Source organism: Microcaecilia unicolor, chromosome 8 (assembly GCF_901765095.1).
Source record: "Microcaecilia unicolor chromosome 8, aMicUni1.1, whole genome shotgun sequence".
Lineage (NCBI taxonomy): Eukaryota > Metazoa > Chordata > Amphibia > Gymnophiona > Siphonopidae > Microcaecilia > Microcaecilia unicolor.
Genome location: NC_044038.1, coordinates 143787597 through 143805134, shown reverse-complemented (window position 1 = coordinate 143805134; position 17538 = coordinate 143787597). Strand labels below are relative to the sequence as shown.

Below are 17538 nucleotides of genomic sequence, written 5' to 3'. Positions count from 1 at the left end.
ATGAGTAGGTGACCACATTTAGTAATATTCTGACAGCTAAGAAAGAAATGAAACATTATTTTTTTTAAAATGTAATCTAAAACTTGCAAAGTTCTTTCACTTAGGGATGGATAGAGAAGACTGAAACATGATCATGGTTACTATCAACTTACATGCATAATGTCAATAATAATAGGATCCTTATAAAACCCAGTGCTTCAAATGGAGTACTATGGGAGGATGTGGGTCCCGAAGTTGTGATAATTGTCAGGGGAATGCATTGAGAATTGAACAAAAACGATACAGAAATTCCTTCTACTTGTTTTTATTTATATTCTGTTATCCTTCATTTTCTTTGTCAGTATCTCTTTGAGGGCTCACACACTACCCAGTGGTAACCATGCAGCATACTGCCAGTTATCACTAGGAACACCCCCACAGTAAAAAAATAGACAATTATTTTCTACTGCAGGATTCAGGGTATGATTGGGCATGTGCTATCCATGCATTAGCCCTCCCATGCCTTTGTAAAACGGCCTCTAAATCCCTTGTTTACTAAGTCACCCGGCAATGCTTACACAGCCCGTTCAAAGTGAATGGGCTGTGTCAGAATTAGCACAACATAGCCACTAGCATGTCTTAATAAACTGAGGGGGTAAGTGGGTGTTTTATGTGGCCCTACGCCAAGCCCCCTCCCTACCCATCTTCAAATCCTTGCTCAAAGCCCACCTCTTCAATGTTGCCTTCTGCACCTAACCTTAGACTGCCCCAATTTGACTGCCACTACTTGATTGTCTGTACATTTGTCCATTAGATTGTAAGCTCTTCGAGCAGGGACTGTCCTTCTATGTTATATTGTACAGCGCTGGGTAACCCTAGTAGCACTTAGAAATGTCAAATAGTAGTAGTAGTAGTAGTAGTAGTATTAACATGTATTCAGTTATAGGCTTTACTTGCTGTAATGATGAATTTTCACCTAAAGCAAGTTCAAAATTAATGCTGCATCAAGAAGGGGCATTTCTACAGCAGGTTGTGTGTTAATATTTCAATTACCACATACTACCTGCTCTGAGTTATCACAGGAGCACTTACTGTCTGCTATTTAGTAGGCATGAGTATTTACCACCTCCTTCACATGTAAACCAGTTAGCACATAGTAAGTAGAGGAAGATGGCTAATACTTTCCTGTCCACTCTCTGCCCATGCCACACCCCCAAATGAAAAATGTTCAAAAATTCAGTAATGCACAGCTTAACATGCAGGAACAAGCACACTATCACAAAGCCCCTTAACTCGGTCACTGGGTAGCCTGTTTCTGTGCATTAAGCCCACCTTAAGGGCTTAACACCATGTAATAAAAGGGCCACTATGACTGTCATGTTAATTTTCACATTTACTCTAGGCATCTTTTCCCCAAAAATGTCTGGACTAGAATACCCATTGCAATCTCTTGTCTGTCAAAATTTACCGTTCTGAAGTAAGACTTCGTTTCATGTCTTTACTCTTTATTTTCTATCTGTTCATGATAAAACTAGTCATAATGCATTCATAATTACCCAGATGATTACCAACATGTTCCTTCATACTCAGTAAAAGAGAGTTAAAATGGCTCCTTTCTCATTGTTTTTTCAATCATTTGGCACAGACTGATATTCTTTAGGTTGCTTAAGACTAGTCTGCTTTTTGCTGAATTTGGGTTATCATATGGTCCTGTCTATGTCCTTCCTACAAACTCCAGGTACTGCAAGAATTTATTAGAAGGTGACTGCCAATGATGATTCTCCTTCCTTTTCCTAAGATGGTGTTATCCTATCAAATCAAAATGTTTGCTTGATATGCACTCAATCTTTTGTCATCTTTGAGAAGTGCAAACAGAAAGACAAACACAAAGATTTGTGACTCTCCATCATGTCAGTCTCTAGCAGTTCACCTTGAATGTTTCTGGTGCTGCTCAATTCTATTATACTTCTTCATGTGCTGCTTTTACTTGAAACACCTTCACATTCCTTTTGTCTTTGAATCTAAGAACATTTCCATCCTATCTAAGACCTCCTTGAAGTTATCTATATATATGCAATTCATATGACTTCTTTTTATTGAACTAAATTGACCTTTAAAAGATCACTGGCCTGCATTCATTCTGGTGGTCATTTCTCCTAACATATTACCAATTCTTTGCCCCATTCTGACAATATCTCTGTTTGAGTGCCAGCATCCAAATCTTACTCCTTGAAAGTCAATGCAGAATTCCTTCTGGATGTAACGATAGAGCCCCAGAGTCAGTAATCTGGGCATGAGCATTACTGCCTCCATCCTTTTCAACCTAGCATGTTCGAAACGTTGGGGCAGAGCCAATAGCAGAAGATTTTGGCAGCATTCTTTTGATGTTGCAGTGGTAGGGAGTGATGATTTTTGATCCCGCCCAAGGTATGGATTAGTGGATTGGTTGAGTGTTGTTGCAGCTAGACATGGTGAAGGTATGTCTTGCTATATTCTAGCCAAATTACTACAATTTATATTTTACCATGAATATACATCTTCTTTTGCATTAACGCTTAAGAATAATTTGAGTGTTGTGATAAAGTATATATGGAGGCATTTGATCCAAATGGCCTTTTGCATCACCACAAGGTTTCACAGAAGGCCTAAAGTCTTATTTGATATATGTATGACTAGGACGGCTCCGTCTAGTCAAATGGTCAAAGAAGTTTGTTATAATATTATGTATAGCTGGATGGGCAATTAACCGTGTTTGACCTATTATAATTGGATAATCTTGTAATGATTAATAAAGTTGCAACCGTATTGTTGTTTCCATGAACATTTTGTCTTTGTCTCTGGCAAAGAGTTAAGTGACTCTGCATCCATTTATGTGTGTGTATAGTGCATTTTGTCTTTGTGACATTTGTGGTTGAAAAGAGGGAGACTGTGAAATTGCCCCATGTTGTGTTTTCAGATTGTTTTATCCTTTCTTACAGACTGCTTGAAGCCTGCAGCCAACAAACATAAAATCACCTATATCTACATCTCACTCATCCAAAACATTATAAACTTAATGAGAATTTCAAACCTCATATAAATGAATATTTCTTTTCTCTACCAAATAGATTGTAAATGCTAAAGAATGCTGCTAATCCATGTTGATCTATCTCACACTGTGTACAGTGATTACCTCAAGTACTACTGATGGTCTCTTTCAAGTATCAAGTCATTGGTATTACTATTGCTCATAACTCTCAGATACGAAAAGTTTAACAAATTGATCACAGCAAACAAAAAAAAATTGTTCATGTGCTACTGGGCAAAAAACATTTGTCCTATACTAAATTCAGTGTGCGTATTCAAATCCGAAGTCAGAATTGTTGTAACACCTCAGGAAATTTTGTTATGCATAAGTTTGCCCAAATGAATTAAGCACTTGGAAAGCATTGAATAATTTTTTACAGAACGAGTTTTACTTCAACAATTACCTGATCTACATCAAAGGTTTCGTAGTAAACAGTATATGAAAATGTAATCGAATAACAACATTTCAAAACAGTCTTGTATTCCAGTTTAAAAGTCTTACTTCAGCCAGGCCCAGTACTGTTAAAAGTGCTTCAGGCATCTGCTTTTGCATTTGTGACCGGTCATATTTTCCCGTTGCAAAAACCAGCAGTAGTCCCCCATCATGTTGGGATTCCAGTGGCCTTGAAATCTGTTCTTCATTGTAGAAATGTCTTTATGGAACCTCTCTCCATGTTCGTCACTTACGTGTCCCAAATTGGGTGGGAAAAAGTCAAGATGGGAATGTAAGAAATGCATTTTCAATGACATTCGGCAGCCAAGTTGTTCATATGCTTTAAGCATGTTGCCTACTACTTCAGCATAGTTTTCAGCTCGTCTGTTCCCAAGGAAGTTCTGAACTACTAGCACAAATGCATCCCAAGCTGCAAGTTCCAGAGGGTTGAGTTTTGATCTGAATGTGTCATAATGCATTAGTTTGTTGATTTAGGGGCCAATAAAAATTCTGGCCTTTATTTTAGCCTCAGTTTTCAGTGTGCTAAACATCTCCTTCAAATACTGGAAACCATTTCCATCACGATCAAATGCAATTACAAAATTTTTTATTAAACCAAGTTTAATGTGAAGTGGTGGAAGATAAACTTGAAGTGGATCGACCAGTGATTTGAGTTGTACATTGTACTGACCAACTGTGTGCTCGACTCTGAGAGGCCACTGTCTCATTTTGTAATGATTTTTGTCATCACGACTGTTCCATAGGCACAAGAAACACATATGCTTTGTGTACCCTAACTGTAGGCCAAGCAGCAGTACTACCACTTTCAGGTCAGCACAAATATTCCATTTATGTTCAATGTATTTGATCATTTTCAAAATTAACTCCATAGAAGCATGGGTCTCTTTCATTCCAACCCCATGAGCCAATGGAACAGATGGTTTTTCGTTACCATTGTGCAACAAGACAGCTTTCAAACTCGTTTTGCTAGAGTCTATGAATAGCCTCCATTCATTGGGAACATGTGTACCATCTAACTCCATCATAAGACCATTTACATCAGTACAGAAACAGACATCACTTTCCATTGCATAGTATGCAGCTAACTTGATGTGTCAATGACGAAAGTGTGAAGTTGTGTTGCTTCGTTGTAGCAAATTCCATTCCCAAAGTCTAGAAGCTAGCAGTTCTGACTTTTCTTTAGATAATGACAGATTTCTTACCAGATCATCTAAATCTGATTGGCTCAGCAAGTGCGGCTGACCCTCCAGTTGTTCTGGATCAGGAAATACATCATGCCAATCAACATCTTCTTCATCAGGATCAGAAGCGTCAGTTTCAGTTGCCGTTCCTGCTGCAGGAGGGGCAGGCACTGGATTCTCTACATTATGTGGTACTGGTTTAAGAGCAGACTCACAGGATGTACAGTTTGTGACTTGTTTCTCTTTGAATATCCGGCAATTTTAGTCATGCAAAAGTAACAGTCTGAATGGTGATTTTTCTGCTCATGCCAAACCATCTGCACTGCAAAAGCCATTCCTTTCCTTTTACCATTCAACCACTGCGTTAGCCCAGAGTAACACACAGTGCAACAAACATGAGGTGCCCAGCGTTTATCTTGATCTCCAATTTGACAGTCAAAGTAATACTTGTAAACAAGGCACACTTGCTTTGTCAGATCCTTGCGCTGATCATAAGTAGTGTATTTGCCACATATGTAACAGAAATTGTCGGATCGTTAACACATTTACATCTTGCCATCTTGCCTTATACACTTACTGCTGACATCAGCCAATAGACCCGTCTGAGCACATCTGGAATGGTCCGGGCATGTCCGGGCATCTCCGTTGGAATATTTCCAATATATAATGCATTAATATTATAAGTGAATAGGCTTTGCATGTAAAAATCTAGACGTGTCAGGCAAATTTGGAGTTCATATTTGGAATCGGCAGGTTCAATTTAGTATAAATCACATGTTTTTCTCTCAGTAGCAAAATCATTGTTGCGTCTTGTTTCTTTTATAAAATTTTGTTTTAATCTTCAAAAAAATCAATTTGAAATTAATCATTGCCTAACAGAGAATCTGAAAAGTTCCTTAAATGGATGAGTCTTCTAGTTGAATCACAAAACAATTCCTATATCAATCTGCTGATCCATTTATGATCTTTAAAGGTATGACACTTTTCAAGTAGAGAATTTTTTTTATTGTCAGAGGAAGAAATGGGTCATCCAAGCTAACCCATGACCCATTTGACTCAAATGATAAGTGACCCATGTCCCATTGTTTATGTGGCCCATTATCCATCACCTGCTTCAAATAAGTTGAATATAATTAATAACAATTAATTCTTTATTTTTTTTAAAGCAGTATGCTATGCCCAAGAATTCTACTACCTTGCTAACCATGAGAATGCATTCCCCCTCAAAATGAGCACTGTAATAGAAACTTCTGAAGTAATATTTGAAGCTGAACATAATTAGGTAACCCCTAGTTAAATAGATGGGTCAAGTTTTGAATGTATAGACACATAGGGCTAGATCCTATATATTATGCCTCAATTTCTGTGTGGAAATCAAAGCGTATTCTAAAAAGTACATTTTAATTTATGCATATGTTATAAAATATGCACATGACTAAATTAAGTCACTATTACACCAACTAAAGCCTGGTATAAATCCCCAATGTGTAAATTAGGCGCAGAGTGGGTGCATTCTATAACAATGCGCATAGATTTTAGAAATGCCCATGACCTGCCCATTCTACTCCCATAACCACACCTACTTTTCAACTATGCAACTTAGAATTTACCATGATAGAGAATACGCTTAGTGAGTTCTGTGTGTAAATCTTAATACAAATTAGTGCTGATAATTGCTTGCTAGCATCCAATTAACAGCACTGATTAGCTAGTTAACCAATTAAGTTACAATCATTGTTACAGAATACGCTTACTTTTCCATGCGGAAAGTAAGGCACCATATATAGAACCCAGGGCTAACCCATCCATTCTTTTTTGGGATCTATTTCACCAAAGGAGGTTCTCCTTGATTTAACCCATTGATTCATGACCCATTCACTTATTGCTTACTCTGACTTACCAGAGTTTGATGATTGTCCTTTCAAGAACTGATTTTCCCCATTTACAATAAAGTAAAATTCAAACACTTTGATTTTAGAAAATATTCAGAATTCACTCTTATCATCCTCATTTCTCTGGTCCTGATCTAGAATCTTTTAACATTTGTAAGCACACATAGAAAAGTTTTAACATTATTCTGCCATTGTGTGGAGAACCCTCCCCAAAATAGAGCTTATTTTCATAACATATATATATAGCAAATCTATGAAACACCAAAATTCTATTGGATTAGAGAATTTTCCATCCATGATAAATGAGGTTGTACATATTTTTGGGCCAATATTTTTATGCAACGAAACCACTTAACTATTCCCTCGATTATTTCATTGCATGGATTTAAAAGTGACATAATCATGCATTGATTATTTTGTTCAGTTAACTTTACAGATTTATTCTTGTTTTAAAAATGCAGATTGTATATATCCAAAGATGAATGAAAGAAACAATGCATGTACGAAAGAATTTGGTCCTACTTTTAAACTGAATGGTAACTTTTAAAGCATGCCTTACCTTAGTGCAGATGGAGACTAACAAGTTTCCTCTGTCCAGTACTTGATTTATTTCCATAGAAGTAGGTTTGATTTCTACTTCATTTCCAGAAGAGTTAAGAGAGTGCCTATTAAAAACCATGCAGTCACTTTTACACATCTCTGCACTAAGTCTCACCTTACAAAGCTGGTTTTGAGAGTAGCACCAGCTTCCACCGGTGCCTGGACATGGAGGGTGAGTAAACTCAGTGAAACTGCTCCTAGCTCTGCTTATTCTCAGTATAGTGTAGATTATCACCGTTATCAAAAACAAAAAGGAGATAAAAGCGATGGAAATAACTAAATAAAGGTTTAGATCAGAAATATTGTTCTTATTGTTGGAATCTTGCATGAAGTCAGGTAACTCCTTTTCTATATGTTCTTTTAATATAATGTTAACAGTCAATGTACAAGACAGTGCTGGCTTCCCATGATCCTTTACCAGAATAACCAGTGTTTGATGCTTTTCTTCAATCTCTCTAAAGGAGCGAACTGTCCTGACCTCCCCTGTGTACAGCCCCACGTGGAACAGAGAACTCTTATTTTGAAGTAAATGATAATATAGCCACGCGTTGTATCCACTATCCATATCTACCGCTCTTATTTTTGACACGAAATAGCCAGCTGGTGCAGAAAGAGGGATTGACTCTGTATAGACAGACTCTTTTCTAGAAGGAGAAGGTAGGACGACGGGAGGATTGTCATTTGCATCTACTATAAATATATCAACAGATGCATTGTTTTTCAGCGATTGAATCCCGCCATCCTCTGCCAGAACTTGAAACTGAAAATGGTTTCTGTCTTCAAAATCAAAAGATTTCAAAGCATAGACTTCACCAGTCTTAGGGTTTATAGAAACAAAGTTATCGTGAGTTTCACTCCCCAAAGTAGAATATTTTATAGACCCATTTTCGTTTAAATCAGAATCAACAGCAGAAATTGCATATATGGAAGTTCCAGGGATATTGTTCTCGGTCACATATATTATGTAATGTGGTTGAGTAAATCGAGGTTTGTTATCGTTCACATCCGATACTTTCACTGTGATGACTGTAGTAGTGGACAGTGAAGGAGAACCTTGGTCTGTAGCCGTGATGGAGATGTTGTACTCTTCCACAGTTTCACGATCCAATGGTTCTTTCAAACTCAAAGTGTAGTACTTGCTGAACTTTTGAAGAGTAAATGGAAAGATTTGTGGTATACTAGACGATATTTTGCCATTCACTCCAGAATCTTTATCTGATATTGCAATTAAAGCTACAATAGTTCCTGGCTTAGTGTCCTCTGGAACAGGACTGGTCAAGGATCTTATGGTTACTTCAGGAGCATTGTCATTGGCATCAATGATTTCTACTAGGACCTTACAATGAGCTTCCACTCCAACTGGTCCCTTGTCAATGGCTGAAACCTGAATTTCATACAGATTAATGTCTTCAAAATCTAGGATTTCTTGAGTGATAATTTCTCCGCTCACAGAGTTTATTCCAAAATTTTTCTGTATTTTAAGAGGAACCATACTACCAAAGTAATACCTTATTTCACCATTTTGTCCTTCATCTAAATCAGTTGCATTAAGTTTTATTACCAAACTTCCTTTAGGTGCATTTTCCAATATTTTAGCCCTATAGACAGACTGATCAAACACAGGAGCATTGTCGTTTGCATCCAATACATTTATCAAAATGTTAAGGTCACTTGACTTCCTTGGGTTTCCGCCATCAAACGCTATTAATTGGAGCTGATGTAAGCACTGCACCTCCCGGTCTAAAGCCTTATTCAACACCAGTTCTGCAGATTTACTGCCATCACTGTTTACTTGCACCTCTAGTTCAAAATATTCATTTGCAGTGAGTTGGTAGGTTTGCAAGGAATTGGAACCCACATCGGGATCTTGTGCCTTCTCCAGTGGAAAGCGAGTCCTAAGAAAAGCCATTTCAGATACATTGAAAAGCATGTCTTTCACTGGAAAGGCAGGAGAATGGTCGTTCACATCTAAAATCTCCACTTCTATGCTATGTATTTCTAAGGGATTATCAATTATAGCTTCTACATTCAATGAGCATTTCAAATTCTGAGCACAAAGCTCCTCTCTATCGATTCTCTCATCAACAAATAAATAGCCATTTTCCATATTTACCGCAAAGTACTCTTTCCTGGGCCCGAAGACAATTCTCAGTCCTCGAGATTTTAGTTTGCTGCTATCCATTCCCAAATCTTTGGCAATGTTCCCAATAAAAGATCCCCGATCCAGTTCTTCTAGTATTGTATAGCGGATTTGTCCATTAATGGTATCCGATAACGAAAAGAAATAAAAGCAGCAGACGAATTTCTGTTTCCAGGCTTCCAAGCGGTGTGAAATCGCCATTGGGATTTCCAACAATTTTCTATATCTTCAGCAATAGCAAATATATAGATATAGATATATATCCTTTCCTTAATGTTGACTATATGCTAAATCTTTTCAGTACATGGCACCACGAACAGGGGAAAACAAATTACCGCGATCTGATTTCTAAGAGAAAAATGCCAACGTTTCTTTGTCCTTAGTTGTGGGATGGGCTCTGGCATCAGGTACTATATTCTCTCGTGGATGGATAGACAGCGACACCGTGTGGAATTATGTTTTACTATCATTATTAACTGTTTTTCATGATGTTACAGATCACACACTTTTTACATGAATTATCAATACAAAATTAAACAAATTTCCCCATGGATGTGAAACATAATAATGCTTATATCGTTATAAAAATATCTGTCTCTTGGTACAGGAGAAAAGCAAGGGTACCATAGTTTATTACAAATTTCAAACACTAGATATATTATGAAACATGGCGTGTCCACAATGAATGAGTAGCTGACCACATTTACTAATATTCTGACAGCTAAAAAAAAAAAAAAAGGACAAATTCCTGGAGGAAAAGTCCAGAGTCTGCTATTGAGATAGACATGGTAGCATGGAATGTTGCTGCTAATTGGGTTTCTGCCAGTTACTTGTGACCTGGCTTGGCCACTGTTTGGAAAACAAGATACTGGGCTAGATGGACCATTGGTCTGACCCAGTATGGCTACTCTTATGTTCTTATATAAATGTAACATTATAAAAAAAATTATAATCTAAAACTAGCAAAGTTCTTCCACATAAGGATAAATAGAGAAGAGTAAAACCATGATCTTGGCTACCATCAAATATAGTGCATAATGGCAGTAATAAGATCCTTATTAAATCCAGTGCTTCAAAGGGGTAGAGTGAGAGGGTGTGAGCCCCAAAGCTGTGATAATTGTAGTGGAGAATGCATTGAGGATTGAACAAAAGCTAGACAGAATGTAGTTCCTTCTAGTTGTGTTTATTTATATTTTGATAGAAAGACATGGGTTATCCTTCATTTTCTTAGTCAGTGCCTGGTTTAAATTTTTTCCAGTCCCTACTGCATCATTATAATTGCTTATACACCTCTGTCATCCACACTTACACCACAAATGTTTTGAACTATATAAATGTACATGTTTCTCTGTTTCCTTTTTTTAAGTACAAAGGACAATGCACCCACTAAGAGAAGCATGGTAGCAATAACTATAGTGGGTCTCTTATAATATACAGTCAGTTTGCTTGCTATAATGCTGAAAGTTAACCTACAACAAATTCAAAGATGCATCAACAAGTGGGGTTTCCACAATTTTATATTGCAGGTTGTGTGTTATTATTATTTGGATTACCACATGCTACCTGCTCTGAGTTTACACAGGAGCATTAATGCCTGCTATTTAGCAGGCAGGAATATTTACCACCTCCTTAATAAGTAAACCAGTTAGTTCATAGTAACTATATATGAGGTACATGACTGACACTTCGCCCATGCCACACCCCCTGAATGAAAAATTTTGAAAAATTCAGTAATTTGCAGCTTAACATGCAGGAGCAAGCACACTACCACAAAGCCCCTTAACTCGGTCACTGGGTAGCCTGTTTGTATGCATTAAGCCCACCTTAAGGACTTAACACCTGTAATAAAAGGGCCCCTATGACTGTCATGTTCATTTTCACATTTAAGCATCTTTTCCCCAAAAATGTCTGGACTAGAATACCCATTTCAAACTTTTTTGCCATTTCCATTCTGAAGTAAGATTTCATTTCATGTTCTTTAAGCTTTATCCTTCTTCTTTTGATGATTAATGCATTCACATTTACCCAGATTGACTTCACCTTTTATACTGATTTACTGGAACAAAACCCTTCCACTTTTCTTGTTTCTGTAAGAATACAGTTCCAGAGTCAACAGGGGTGGAATAACTGAGCATAAGCATCACTGTCTCCCTTCTCTTCAACCTAGTGTGTTGGAAAGGTTGGGGAGGAAGGGAGCAGTGATTGGTTGGGGCTGAGCCAATAGTAATCAGAAGATTTTGTGGTGGTGGGGAGGGACATTTGTTAGCCCTCTTACCCTCTGGAATTATGGGTTAGTGGGTTGGTTGAGTGTTGTTGCAGCTGTGTGGTGGTGAAGGTATGCTTTGCTATATTCCAGCCAAATGACTACAATTTATGATCGTTGAGCATGAATATACATCTTCTTTTGCATTAGCGCTTAAAAATGATTTAAGTGATGTGATAAATTATAGATGGAGCCTCGAAGCCATAATCTGAATGGCCCTTTGCATCATCACAAGGGTTTATGGAAGGCCTGAAGTCATATTTCATATATATGAATGACTAATACAGCACCATCTAGTCAAATAGTCAAAGAAGTTAGTTATTCTGTTATGTATGGCTGGATGGACAATTAACTGCATTTGACATGTTATAATTGGATAAACTTGTAGTGAATAATAAAGCTGCAGCCCTATTGTTGTTTCCATGAACATTTTATCTTTGAGTCATTTGTGGTTGAAAAGAGGGAGGGGATAGTAAAATTGCCCATGTTGTGTTTTCAGATTGTTTTATCCTTTCTTACAGTCTGCATAAAGCCTGCAGCCAACAAACATTAAATCACCTGTATCTACACCTCACTCATGCAAAACATTATAAGTATAACTGACATTTTCAAACCTCATATAAATGAATATTTCTTTTCTCTACCAAATAGATTATAAATGTCAAAGAATGTTGCTAATTCAATTAGGGCCCCATTTACTAAACCACGCTAGAGGCGCATTAACATTTTTAGCACATACGCTGTGTAGTCACTCATAATATTCTTATGGGCATCTATATGGTTAACACATGCTAATTTTTAGCACACGCTAAAATTGCTAGTGCACCTTAGTAAACAGGGCCCTAAGTCTTCTAAGAAAAGCCAAATTGATCTATCTCACACTGTGATTAATTCAAGTACCGCAGATTGTCTCTTTGAAGTATCAAGTCACTTGTATTGATCCCTTTGCTAAATGCATTACTATTGCTCAAAATTCTCAGATATGCAAAGTTTAGCAAATTTAGTACCTTATATTCTCTTGTTTCTGTCAAAGTTTTATTTTAATTTTCAAAAAAATTATTTTGGAGTTTAATCATTGCCCAGTGGAGAATCTGAAAAGTCCCTTAAATGGATGATTCTTTTAGATGAAACACAAAAGAATCAATTTCTTTATCAATCTGCTGATCCACTGATGGTCTCTAAAGGTTCGACTCTTTTCAAGTAGAGAATTTTTATTGTCACAGAGCATTTTATACTAACTCAGAGGAATCAGTGGGTCATCCAAGCTGATCCATGACCCATTTCACTCATCTGACTTGTGAACCATGGCCCATTGGTTAGGTAATCCACTATCCATCATCTGCCTAATTATTTAATTGTTTAACAAGGACTATGCATTAGCAAGAATTCTGCTACTTTACTAACCATGGGAATGAGCACTGTAATAGAAAACTCTGAACTAAAATTTGAAGCTGAACTTGAATAGGTAAGCCTTAGTTAAATAGACAGCTCAAGGCTCATCTAACCCATCAATTATTTTTAAGACCTATTTGACCCATTGATCCATGACCAGTTCTCCCATTGCTCACTCTGGCTTGCCACAGAATTTGGGGATTCTCCTTTCAACTACTGATTTTCCCCATTTACAATAGAGTAAAATTGGAATACTTTTGTTTTAGAAAATATTCAGAATTCACTTTTATCTTCCTCATTCTCTGGTCCTGTTCTAGAGTCTTCTAGCAATTGTAAGCATGCATAGAATAGTTTTAACATTATACTGTCATTGTCTGTGTGGAGAAAACTCCCCAAGGTGGAGCTTATTTTCATAATTTATATACATCAAATGTATGAAACACCAAAATTCTACTAGTATAAATGGTATTGAATTAAAGAATTTTCCATCCACAGTGAATGAGGTTGTATGCAAACAAAACAATATTAAGTATTCTTTAGATTATTTTACTGCATGAGTATAAACGTATAATATAATCAATGCCCTGGTTATTTCCAGTTAACTTTACACCACGTATTCTTCCTTTTGTAATGAGAATTCTATATATCCAAATATGAAAAGAAACAATGCATGTACAAAAGAATTTGGTCCTACTTTTAAACTGAATGGTAACTTTTAAAGCATGCCTTACCTTAGTGCAGATGGAGACTAACAAGTTTCCTTGATTTATTTCCATAGAAGTAGGTTTGATTTCTACTTCATTTCCAGAAGAGTTAAGAGAGTGCCTATTAAAAACCATGCAGTCACTTTTACACATCTCTGCACTAAGCCTCACCTTACAAAGCTGGTTTTGAGAGTAGCACCAGCTTCCACCGGTGCCTGGACATGGAGGATGAGTAAACTCGGTGAAACTGCTCCTAGCTCTGCTTATTCTCAATATAGTGTAGATTATCACCGTTATCAGAAACAAAAAGGAGATAAAAGCGATGGAAATAACTAAATAAAGGTTTAGATCAGAAATATTGTTCTTATTGTTGGAATCTTGTATGAAATCGGGTAACTCCTTTTCTTTATTTTCTTTTAATATGATGTTAACAGTCAATGTACAAGACAGTGCTGGCTTCCCATGATCCTTTACAAGAATAACCAGCTTTTGATGCTTTTCTTCAATCTCTCTAAAGGAGCGAACTGTCCTGACCTCCCCTGTATACAGCCCCACGTGGAACAGAGAACTCTTATTTTGAAGTAAATGATAAGAAAGCCACGCGTTGTATCCACTATCCATATCTACCGCTCTTATTTTTGACACGAAATAACCAGCTGGTGCAGAAAGAGGGATTGACTCTGTATAGACAAACTCTTTTCTGGAAGGAGAAGGTAGGACGACGGGAGGATTGTCATTTGCATCTACTATAAATATATCAACAGATGCATTGTTTTTCAGCGACTGAACACCGCCATCCTCTGCCAGAACTTGAAACTGAAAATGGTTTCTGTCTTCAAAATCAAAAGATTTCAAAGCATAGACTTCACCAGTCTTAGGATTTATAGAAACAAAGTTATCGTGAGTTTCGCTCCCCAAAGTAGAATATTTTATAGACCCATTTTCGTTTAAATCAGAATCTACAGCAGAAATTGCATATATGGAAGTTCCAGGGATATTGTTCTCGGTCACATATATTATGTAATGTGGTTGAGTAAATCGAGGTTTGTTATCGTTCACATCCGATACTTTCACTGTGATGACTGTAGTAGTGGACAGTGAAGGAGAACCTTGGTCTGTAGCCGTGATGGAGATGTTGTACTCTTCCACAGTTTCACGATCCAATGGTTCTTTCAAACTCAAAGAGTAGTAATTGCTGATGTTTTGAAGAGTAAATGGAAGGATTTGGGGTATACTAGACGATATTTTGCCATTCACCCCAGAATCTTTATCTGATATTGCAATTAAAGCTATTACAGTTCCTGGCTTAGTGTCTTCTGGAACAGGGCTGGTCAGTGACGTTATGGTAACTTCAGGAGCATTGTCATTGACATCAATGATTTCTACTAGGACCTTACAATGAGCTTCCACTCCAAGTGGTCCCTTGTCAATGGCTGAAACCTGAAATTCATACAGATTAATGTCTTCAAAATCTAGGATTTTCTGGGTGATAATTTGTCCGCTCATAATGTCGAGTCCAAATTTTTTCCGTATGTTAGGAGGAACTATACTACCAAAGTAATATCTTATTTCACCATTTTGCCCCTCGTCCAAATCAGTTGCATTAAGTTTTATTACCAAACTTCCTTTAGGTGCATTTTCCAATATTTTAGCCCTATAGACAGACTGATCAAACACAGGAGCATTGTCGTTTGCATCCAATACATTTATCAAAATGTTAAGGTCACTTGACTTCCTTGGGTTTCCGCCATCAAACGCTATTAATTGGAGCTGATGTAAGCACTGCAGCTCCCGGTCTAAAGCCCTATTCAACACCAGTTCCGCAGATTTACTGCCATCACTGTTTACTTGCAACTCTAGTTCAAAATATTCATTTGCAGTGAGTTGGTAGGTTTGTAAGGAATTGGAACCCACATCGGGATCTTGTGCCTTCTCCAGTAGAAAGCGAGTCCCGATCGAAGCCATTTCAGATACATTAAAAAGCATGTCTTTCACTGGAAAGACTGGAGAATGGTCGTTCACATCTAAAATCTCCACTTCAATCCTGTGCATTTCTAAGGGATTATCTATTACAGCTTCTACATTCAAAGAGCACTTCAAGTTATGCATACAAAGCTCCTCTCTGTCGATTTTCTCTTTGACAAATAAATAACCATTTTCCATATTTACCGCAAAGTACTTTTTCCTGGGCCCGGAGACAATTCTCAGTCCTCGAGATTTTAGTTTGTTGATATCCATTCTCAAATCTTTGGCAATGTTCCCAATAAAAGATCCCCGATCCAGTTCTTCTCGTACTGCATAGCGTATTTGTCCATAAATGGTACCCGATAAGGAAAAGAAATACAAGTAACAGACGAATTTGTGTTTCCAGGTTTCCAAGCGATATGAAATCGCCATTGGGACCTACTAGCAAATCTTCAAAAATAGCAAATACATATATATCTTTTCCCTAAACGCGGCGATATATAAATCTTTTTTTTAGTATATTTTGCTTCGTACAGAAAAACAAAGTAAATAAAACTACAGCGATCTGGTTTCTAAAAGGAAAATGCCAACGTTTCTTTGTCCTTTGATGTGGGAAGGGCTCTGGTATAAGGGACTGTGTTTTGTGGATGGATAAACAGCGACACTGTGTGGAACTTTTCTTTACTATCATAATAATTAACTGATTTTCATGAAGTTATCGGTTACTCACATTTTGCTAAATTATCAACACAAATTTAAGGAAATTTCCCATGGATGTGAGACATAAAAGTGCTTACACCATTATAAAAAATATATATTTCTATTAGTACAACACAAAAGCATGAGGGCCATAGTTTAGTACAAATGCAAACACTCCAGATATATTAGAAAGCATATTTAAGGGGCTATAGTGAAGCAGTAGGTAACCACACTTAGTACTGTTCTGACAGCTGAGAAAGAAATGTAACATAACATATTTTTAAAATCTAAAACTAGCTAAATTCTCCCACTAAAGGATGAATAAACAAGATGGATTCTCAGACTTGGAGCCTAAATCCATGATCTTGGTTACCATCAAATGAACAACACATTGTGTCAATCAAAGGATCCTCATGAAACCCAGTCCTTCAGTCGAAAAATGAACTATAAATCTGTGTGAAAAATAATCTGTGAAATCTCCCAAATGTCTACAGTTAAGTATCAAATGCCCTTTCCATATTAAATCCAACATGCAGGAAAACAAATCAGTTTGAAAAGAACAGGTGAGCTTGATGAATTTCAAAGATGCAACCGCTGCATTGGAACGCTGATCCCTGAAGCAGTAGCCATTGTCCCAGGTACACAGTAAGTGTTCGTATATGATATGTAGCCCACTTTGATTCTAACCACAGAAAGGCAGTATATCAAATCCCATCCCCATTAACCATAACTATAAACCCTAATACCTCATGATTTTATGATAAAGACCAGATGGGCAGAGGGAGAAGGTGGGAAAAGAAAAAAGGGACCAGAGAAAAAATGGAGGGAGGGAAAAATAGGTCAGAGTGAAAACATAGAGCCTGATACTTGGACCACAGATGGTAACCAAGCTGCCTTCTGCAGCTGGTGCTGAGCCTGGATATTCAATTCATCAACATAAATCGATCTCTACTTATTAATACATGCTGTGATGATGTTCATTTTAAAGGAGGAATATTGAGGCTGACCAGCTGAATATTTGTGCTTAGCTGGCTAAGTATCATTTAACCGGTCAACTGCTGTTTCTGGCCAGTTAAATGATTTTGAATATCAGGGGGGCTAATCTTTTACTTTCTAGTTTAAGTACTATTTATTGTTCACCCATCCTTCAACTTGAGAAGGACTTAGAGGAAAGCCGGCAAGGAGAGGAAAGGGCAGAAGATA

The 17538-nt window shown here is 37.2% G+C and overlaps 1 pseudogene; it reads right to left on the bottom strand.

The window, feature by feature from the left end:
• Positions 1 to 18: 18 nt before the first annotated feature.
• Positions 19 to 16068, bottom strand: LOC115476828 (annotated as a pseudogene).
• Positions 16069 to 17538: the final 1470 nt, after the last annotated feature.